Source organism: Spinacia oleracea, chromosome 2 (assembly GCF_020520425.1).
Source record: "Spinacia oleracea cultivar Varoflay chromosome 2, BTI_SOV_V1, whole genome shotgun sequence".
In the NCBI taxonomy this organism is placed as follows: Eukaryota; Viridiplantae; Streptophyta; class Magnoliopsida; order Caryophyllales; family Amaranthaceae; genus Spinacia; species Spinacia oleracea.
The window spans coordinates 65,047,735-65,057,779 of NC_079488.1; the positions used below are offsets into that span (position 1 = coordinate 65,047,735).

Here is a 10,045-nt window from a genome sequence, read left to right on the forward strand (position 1 = left end):
TAAATCTTTGTAAAACATTATTGGTTAATCATTCACAATAAATGAAAGGAATTCATTTTTCCATTTAATTTGTGGTTTATTAAATGATGAGTCCCTTCAACTTGACGATATATTCAAGATAGACTGTCAGGACCAGTCCTGTGACTAAGAAATGTCTATCAAGTGAACTTGAATGTCAAAGGTTGAAAATGGTCCCTAATCGGAGTTTTCTATAAAATTGGACGCATAGAAAACGTTAGACGATTAGAATGCAAGATGACTAGTAGTTCTGTTTCTTGAACTATGTGGACATGGCAATGTCATAATCATTTGCATAGATACTTACTTTGGGAAGACTAGTATCGGACAAGACCTATGAAACTTTACTGTAAGAGATGAAAGTCTGTCATAAGTAAATTTCATTAAATTATTAGACACTAAATCCTCAATACCTGAGTGATTTGAGATTACTTGTTTGAGAACTGGTTGCTTTGACGTTGACCAACCGTCGCACCGTAAAAGGAGGCTATAAAGGCAACGCTCAGGTAATCACCTATCAAACGAAGTCTAATCTCAAGATCGCAAGATTGGGATTGTCCTCCCATAAATCGGGATGAGATGCTTAAAAGTTGTACAAGGCCACTCGGAGAGCTAGAAACTGTGAAATGCATGGCCGTGCTCGGATGAATCATAGGCTATGATTATCTGTTTATTTGATCAGTTGAACTCTGAAACCGAGGAACACCTCTGGACATAATAAGGATGACAACTCTTACCTTATGTTCAAGAGCAAGCATCGAGCGACAAAGGAATTAGGAAATGCACACTTGTCCCTAAGGACAAGTGGGAGACTGAAGGAAATAATGCCCTTGGTCCAAGTATGCATTCTATGTTAAGTCTAATAAATGCGGTTCAGTATTAATTAACAAGTTAATAATTCAGTGAGATCAAGTGAGCTGAATGCCTAGCTAGAGGCCGCTTCAGTTCAAGTGGAATTAATGATATTAATCCACAGCTTACTCTTGACTGAACCCGTAGGGTCACACAAATAGTACGTAAACGGATCAAGTATTTAATGGCATTAAATACTCCATCTATGAATATTCGGAACCGACGGATCTTGGTTTCAGTGGGAGCTAAGATCGTCACAGGCAAGAAATGAATACTCCGGAAACGATGATATTGCCGGAAACGGAAATATGGATCGTATCGGAAATATGAATATTATCCAAGTCGTAGATGTTGCCGGAAACGGAAACATGGTACGTATCGGAAAATATTGTTGGAAATGGAAATATTACCAGAATCGGAAATATTGCCGGAAACGGAAATATTGTCAGAATCGGAAATATTACCGGAATCGGAAAATAATTCCGGAAACGGAAATATTAAATATTTGTTCGAAACGGAAATTAATTCCGGAATCGGAAATATTAAATATTGTTCGTATCGGAAATAGATTCCGGAAATGGAAATTTAATCGGAAGCGTATCGTACGAATTAGCATCGGACGAGGCCTGCCGGACGAAGGCCCAGCACGAAGCCAGGCCATCGCCCAGCAAGCACGCACGCCACAGCCCAGCGCGCACAAGGCCGCGCATGCGTGGGCCGCGCTGCGTGGGCTGCTGCTCGCATGCGTGGGCAGCCCTTGTGGCTGCCGTGTGTGTGTGAGTTTCAGCTCATGCGAGATTCCTGAATCTGCAAGAGTCAGTGTATGATTAAATGTCTATTCCTATTGGATAAATTGATTAAGTAGAATTCATGTAGAATTCTAATTCCAATTAATTCGCATCCTACTAGGATTACGATTCCTTTTCCATAACTCTATAAATAAAGGCCTAGGGGTCATAATTTATATACAAGTTTCAAAGTATTCAAAAGTGAGGTTTTTGAGAGAAAATTCAAACACCCATCTTGCCCCAAAAGTGCCGAATTTTCTGAGTACCTTAAGGGCGATTCTAGTTGGTCAATCTTAAGGCGGATCCGGACGTGCTGTGGACTTTCTACGGAGGGACGACACTTGGAGTCCTAAAAGACTTGTTCTTGTTCGGTTCGGGCGCAGCTAGGGAAGGCACGCAACAAAGAGTATGCATCTAAACTATGCTAAATGATTATGTGTAAATAATATGTTTCCTGGGTTAATGGTTGTTTCCGCATGATTTATGTATATGTCATATGTATCATAACCTAACATATAGCATAATTTAGATGCATACTCTTTGTTGCGTGCCCTCCCTAGCTGCGCCCGAACCGAGCAAGAACAAGTCTTTAGGACTCCAAGTGTCGTCCCTCCGTAGATAGTCCACAGCACGTCCGGATCCGCCTTAAGATTGACCAACTAGAATCGCCCTTAAGGTACTAGAATTTTCGGCGCTTTTGAGCAAGATGTGTGATTGAATTTTTCTCTCAAAAACTCACTTTGAATACTTTTAAAACTCGTTATAAATTGTGAACCCAGGCCACATATTTATAGGGGTATGGAAAGGGAATTGGAATCCTATTCAGATACAAATTAATTAAACCTAGAATCCTACAAGAACTCTAATTAATTAATTTATCAAATAGAATTAGGAATTTAATCATTAACCGAATCTGCACGTTTTAGGAATCGTGCATGAACACAAACACTTACGCACACACACACGGCAGCCACGATGGGCCGCCCATGCGCGTGCGTGCGAGCAGCAGCCCACGCAGCGAGGCCTACGCGAGCTACAAGCCCACGTAGCTCCTGCGCGCGCTGCGCGCGCTGTGCGCTCTGCCACGGCCTGCTGGGCCTGGCCTTGCGCTGGGCCTGGCGTGGCCTTGGCTGTTCGTGTGGCGCGCTTGGCTTGCTGGGCGATGGCCTGGCTTCGTGCTGGGCCCTCGTCCGGCAGGCCTCGTCCGATGCTTATTCGTACGATACGCTTCCGATTAAATTTCCGATTCCGAAATTCATTTCCGATACGAACAATATTTAATATTTCCGATTCCGGAATTAATTTCCGTTTCGAACAAATATTTAATATTTCCGTTTCCGGAATTATTTTCCGATTCCGATAATATTTCCGATTCTGACAATATTTCCGTTTCCGGCAATATTTCCGATTCTGGCAATATTTCCATTTCCGATAATATTTTCCGATACGTACCATGTTTCCGTTTCCGGCAACATCTACGACTTGGATAATATTTATATTTCCGATACGATCCATATTTCCGTTTCCGGTAATATCATCGTTTCCGGAGTATTCATTTCTTGCCTGTGACGATCTCAGCTCCCACTGAAACCAAGATCCGTCGATTCCGAATATCCATAGATGGAGTATTTAATCCCATTAAATACTTGATCCGTTTACGTACTATTTGTGTGACCCTACGGGTTCAGTCAAGAGTAAGCTGTGGATTAATATCATTAATTCCACTTGAACTGAAGCGGCCTCTAGCTAGGCATTCAGCTCACTTGATCTCACTGAATTATTAACTTGTTAATTAATACTGAACCGCATTTATTAGACTTAACATAGAATGCATACTTGGACCAAGGGCATTATTTCCTTCAAATTGTTAGTAGCAGTAGGGAGGGATGGAAACAATCAAATGTTCCCTTTGGCTTGGGCTGTTTGTGAGGTTGAGAGCACTGACACATGGAGTTGGTTTCTAGAACTTCTAGCTACTGATTTAGGCACTAGTGAAGGAGCAGGGTACACTTTCATGTCTGACCAACAAAAGGGTTTACTTGCTGCTGTGTCAAATGTGTTTCCACAAGCTGAAAGTAGGGTGTGTGCAAGGCATGTGTACTGTAACTTTAGGGGAGTGTTTGGAGGTGGTTTAGAGTACAGAAAACAATTTTGGACTATTGCAAAAAGCAACACAGTAAATCACTTCAATGAAAACATTGAAGTAATGAGGGGTATTTCACATGAAGCTGCTGAAGACCTACTGAAAAGGAACTACAAGAAATGGTGTAGGGCATTCTACGCTCCATTATCTTGTTGTGACAGTGTAGACAACAACATGAGTGAGGTGTTTAATGCATACATCTTGAGTGCAAGGCACAAGCCTATTATTACCATGTTGGAAGATATCAGAGAGGGTTTGATGGAAAGACTGCATAAGAAAAGAGATTTCATAGGGAAAAAGGAGATAATGTTGTGTCCTAGGATCCAAATTCAGTTAGAGAAACACAAAATTTGGGCTAGGGGTTGGAATGCATACTGGGATGGTGGGTTTTGCTATGGAGTAAGAGAAGGTGCAACACAGGTTAAGTATGTGGTGGATCTGAACCAACATACTTGCAGTTGCAATGCATGGCAGGTGAGTGGGATTCCATGCAAACATGCAATTGTTGCTATATGGAATAAAGTAGACCACCCAGAACAATATGTCAATGCATATTTCTGCAAACAGACCTACATGAAGGCATATGAATTTTTGTTAGAGCCTTTAAATGGTCCTCAAGAGTGGCCTACTTCTGATAGCATTGTTGTGGCTCCAAAGGTGAAAAAGGTCAATGGAAGACCTAAAACAAAGAGGAGATATGGTGTTGGAGAGGTAACTGCATCTGGTAAGCTGAAGAGAACAGGTTGTTCTATGAAATGCAGCTTATGTGGTGTGATAGGCCACAACAAAAGGGGTTGCAAGAATGCCCCTAAGCAACAACAACACAGCAACAATCATGCTACTGCAGAGCAGACCACACCACAGCAACAACACCCAAGAACCAGTTCAGCTATACCAATGCACAATAGGGGTGTGGGTATTTATACCTACCCAAATGGATATCAAAGAATAGCTACTGTAAGTCATTCAATATACTCAAATTCTTTCTTACATGTTACTTTACTGTACTGAAGCCAACTTGTTCCTAATTTGTTTTAATTAATGCAGCCTATATCACAACACTTCCCCACACCACAGAGGCAAAGACCTCCTGCAGCTTTCTATTCTGATCATGGGGGTGAGCAAACCATCTACTCCTTCCCTGCACATGACTTCCCATTGTCACAGACTCAACCAAGTCAAGGACACACAATATCAAGCCAAGCATTGCAGGATCTTGCAATGGCTAGAAGATTAGAAAAAAGACCATGAGGTTAGATTTTATTGAATTTAAAGTCTTCATTACATTTCATTAGTGCAGATCATTACATTTTACTTACCCACTTAACCCACTTAACTTAAAACAAACCAGATAAAAAAAAACAGAACCACTAGGATTACAACCCACACTTCACATTTCACACTAATAGGTCTTCTCATCTTGCTCATCACATAGTCTGCCTCCCTCTTCCTTGCATAATTGTTAGCTTCACTAAGTTTTGTCCTAAAACTATCAACTTCAGCAGCAAGGCTTTGTTTATCTTGCATTAACCCTAGTATGACAATTGTTTGCCAAGTTGTTGGTTCTTGTTCATCAATCCATCTAAAAAAGATGCAACCCCTTCTGTTTGTTTCAACATCATAATCTGGACATGCAATGAACCTCCTTCCAGGATTTTCTTTTGTCCATGCCTTTTGAATGGATACTGTGAATCCACAGTAGCACCTCTTAGGGTGTTCATTATCACCATTGTTGAACAAAGAGATAGCCCTGTTCATCATTCTGCAAATAAATTACGTTTTAATAATTTATTCCTAAATATGTTTAATTATTGTTAAAATAAGCTAACTTAAGATTTACAAAAAAATGGCAGAAAAATACCTTTTTATGTTGAGAAGAGTCCGCTATGGTGGAGCAACAGAGAAAAAACACAGAGCAGAAGATGGTGAAGAAAGAATTTTTTGTTTAAGTGTTTTGTTGTTGTTTTGATGTGCATGGAATGTTAAATACTTTGTTTTTTGAGAGCCTCAACGGCTATATTTTTGTAAAAAGCTAACTGAAATGAATTTCCCTTTATTTAATTATTGGTAAATGGTAAATGTAACTGTTTTTTTGTCGTTTAGTGCCTTTTATTTAGTTTCCTTTTAATTTAAATGCATTTTAACGGACGTTAGTGACGGAAAACAAAAAGCTGCGGATTCCATCCAAACGCAGGGACCTAAATGCTCCTTTTGAAACTTGAGGGACCTAACTGCTCATTTTGGCAAAGTTTAGGGACCTGCAAATCTATTTACTCTTTAAAATTGAGGAAAATTAATTTTAGGAATTCATCAAAAAAAATAACAGTGGTCAAAGTTACTTTTTTAAGTAAAACTCCAGATTTCCTATTAAAAAAAAAATAAAAAAAAAACAAAATCCAGAAATCTCATATTTTCGAACAATGAGAGAGAAACACCATCGGCGCCGCACAGCACTCCGGGCCTCCGAGTTCGTTCTCCGGCCATTACGCCCAACGGCGAGTGAAACCCTGAACGTAAGTATAATCGAAATCGTATTCTCTTTGATTAATCACAATCGAAACGTACGTTTTTCATTCTCTTTGATTACAATTGCTTGGATCCAAATTCTAGGGTTTCATTCTAGTAATTTCTTGATGAACCGAAGAGGTTAGTCGAATATACAGGTGAGCGGATGATTTTTGCGGACGGATTCCGATAAGTTGAAGACCATGATCGATGAAGATAGATCATTGATTTCAACATTTAACTTCCAGCCATGGGTTTAGCTTTAATATGGTATTCTATTTTATTACGAATATACTCCGTAATTGTTAGGAAAATTTAAATGGCTGAGGTAGCGATATACATTAATATGCAAGTTCAATATTCGAAAGGCTCTTGAATGCTGATATACTTTTGGAATATCATTTAAATTCTCATACGAAATACTCCGTATAACAATTGTCATGAGTTGAGAGATAAGTTGTACATGCTGGAAGTGACAAATTAAAGAGATAATTGGGTTTGTAATATAACTAAGGATGGGTGTCATCGAGTTACCAATCCTTACCATCCAACAAATTCGGTCTATGCTTGGTTGATTGAGGTTAGTAAGTGAATCGTGAACCAAAACTTGTAATACAGGCTGCTTTGCTTTTTGCTAGCTCCTATGTTTTATGTAATTGGCAGAATTGGGTTTTAGATTTTGAGAAGAATAGCACTTAATAACTTAGAATATGGAATGATTTATGATGATGTGCATACTTGAGCAAATGAAGTATGAAGTATGAAGTATGAAGTATGAAGTATGAAGTAGGATTAAAAGGTGACAATAGGGCTATTCCTTTGCTAATTTGTAATTTTGTATTGGGCTATTGTTTTACTCAGTCAAGTATGATTACATTCAAGTTGATAATATAATCTTTGACTAACCATGAAAATATCAAAAGCGGCCATTTATAGAAATATAGAATTAATTTCAAAAGCTTAGTACCCAGATTATCAAGTAGAAAGGGCTTGAGATTTGAGAAGAGGCAGGGATTGCCATGGTATCAGTTATCAAGGAATTATCTCTTTCTCTCACTTTAAAGTATTTCAAGACTGCCTTTTCCCCTAAGCTACAGTCTGAAACATAAATGTGAAATCCAGGAACTTTTTTTTGTAATCTGGACAAAGTATTATAATGTCAGGCTCTGATTACTTCCGCTTATCTTAATTTTTATGCAGTTTCTAAAGGATGATTTGAGTCAGATAGCAAGATAATAAATGAAGATAAGTCTTAGGTGAAGTACTAATCTTGGTTTCATTTTGTGTTTTCTTTTTATTGATTTCAGTTCTGAAGCCTTATGAGCAAGCGGTTTTGTGAAATCTGTCAAGAAACAAAAAAAATGCGGGAGTGACTCCATCAGAATTTGGATTATGGTCGGCAAGGTAGAGCTACAAGATGATTCGGAAACTCAATGATATGGTAAGACATCGGACTTACAGTTTCTTATATTTTCAGAAAAGGCACAAGTTAGCTACTTGTTGTAAACCTCCTATTACTCTTTGAACTTATTCATTGGACTTGCAGTTTTGTATATTTCAAAAGCTAGGGCCTATGAGTTCTGAACTAAAGAAATGGAAGACTATAGTTTGGAAAAAACATGTCAGGCCAACCAACTCCTGAAGTTATTTGGTTGATTGACTTTTGTAACTCTTACTTGGTAGAGGAAAGAGGCATTGTTCCTTGCTGAATTGGCCTACTTTTGCTTATTTTAGGCTGATATACCCAAGTGTTGTACACTTGTAGCTGTGTATTCCTTTAGTTTGCAACTGTGCTTGTATTATGTGGATTTCAATAATTCAAAGCTTAATGATGCTAGTAGTTATAATACCTTTTGTTTTCCCATGGGTAGAAAACAAACACAGCTAACATTAAGTGTAGTAATCTTTACTATAAATTTGTTATAAGATGAAGGAACGCTTTTCCACTAGTGGAATAAATTGATTTGCATTTTCTTTCCTAGTTGAATAGAGTGGTGCTGTTTGCAAGTTCTCTTATGATTTTCCTGATATGGCAGGCTGGATTCTAGATTTCTAGAGAGGGAGGGAAAACTACTGCAGCATGATAAATGGATGGAATGATTGCCGTCAAATGACCATGGGCCCCTTAAAATGTATAGGCCCATTTTCAGCGTGTCGCACGGACTTCTTTTCACTAGTGTTGGATTTCTGATTTCATTTTTTCAGACTAATTAATAAAAGTCTACCCTTTCCCAGACTAATGACCATGGACTAAGTGTAATGTCGTTGTCTAAAGTCAAATGCCCCAAATAGCACGCTTGGACTAAATGAGCTTTAGAGTATAAACACGGAAAAGGCTAGGAATACACATGGTGTGCAAAGGTATCTTGCACACCACCTATTAAATTATGCCACCTCACAAATCCCACTAAAAAAGAGAGGGAAAAGCTTTGTGAAAATAATATTTTGGGCGGCAATTATTTTCACTGATTTGCGCCATTTAATTTGTTCTCTTGAGCGGGATGTATTTGCGCCAACATACCCATTTTCATTTTTGCGCCAAAACATTTTTCACCTCAACTTTCATCTTTCACCTCAACTTTCATCTTTCACCTCCATTTATAAAAAGAGAACTGCAAAGCAAAGAAAATATTTCTGGTTTTTATTTCTAAAGTGAATGCAAATTATGTGATTATTTTTCCCACTCTGAATTTCTATTTATCTTTATATTTTCCGCCATTTTCGAAGCTTGTAACTATCTCAATGAATTTCTAATTCTAAAGTACTGCAAATGACATTTTCGACGCAGCTAAACGTTTGCCATTAAAGAAACTTCCATGTGTTTAATAATGCATATAACATGTTTGATGAAATTACCAAGAGAGTTTCATTTTGTTTTATTAAGATTTAATTAGTTTCAGTTGTGATATACTGGGTGTAAGAAGGTGTAGAAGACAACTAGATATGTAATGTGTTATTATTCGACTTTTCGAAACTGGAAATGATGAATTGTAAGTGACAATGGCTGCTTTGTTTAGTTAAGTGACAATGGGATGTTGAAGCTACATGAAATCGTATGAGTTATGTCTATGATTATTTAAATTGAATAAAAGATACTCATAAATGTATTTTGATTTTAGAATTTGAATAAAATATACTCTCTCACATAAAACCAGAAGTAAAAAAACCAGATAGAAAAAAAAAGAGGAATTTTTTTTTCACCATTCAGTAGGATCGAACACGGGTTTACCGTAGTGTAGAGATGATTAAGTAACCAATTTAGCAGGGGGTATCAGCACAACATAGTAAGCTATGAAAATTTTTATATGAAGGATTAACAAATGAAGTTAATAAGAAGTTTGTGTATAGATTTTATTATACTTGTAATGCTCCCACAAATTCACCCGTGAACTCCTCAAATATAAATTTTATTATTAACAAAATAAATCAAAATAAAAATAAAACTATTTTCTCCCAATTACCCTTTTTGTGCATCAATACCTAGTATTTAAAAAGCATAACCATCACCATTTTAATGACACATAAGCAATACTATTTTGATGACATGTGTCTCAATTTTATTAATCTTTCTATTTACTTTTTGTTATAAAAAAATAATGGACATTCATTATTCTACTTTATTGTCATTAGTTAACGTAGTATGCTACTAATTAATCTCCGTCTCTTTAATTTACTAGAATTGTAATGCATCCATCCCATATTTAGAGTATTGTTTGACTAAAAACACGGGTTTTAAGAA

The 10,045-nt window shown here is 37.6% G+C and overlaps 1 long non-coding RNA gene across 1 annotated transcript; it reads left to right on the forward strand.

Annotated features, from left to right (window-relative positions):
• The first annotated feature begins 6,113 nt into the window (after positions 1 to 6,113).
• On the forward strand, positions 6,114 to 8,546 carry LOC110792052 (uncharacterized). Its single transcript, XR_002534286.2, has 3 exons — positions 6,114 to 6,314; positions 7,614 to 7,747; positions 8,343 to 8,546. It is a non-coding gene; the product is annotated as an uncharacterized lncRNA (long non-coding RNA).
• The last annotated feature ends 1,499 nt before the right edge of the window (positions 8,547 to 10,045 follow it).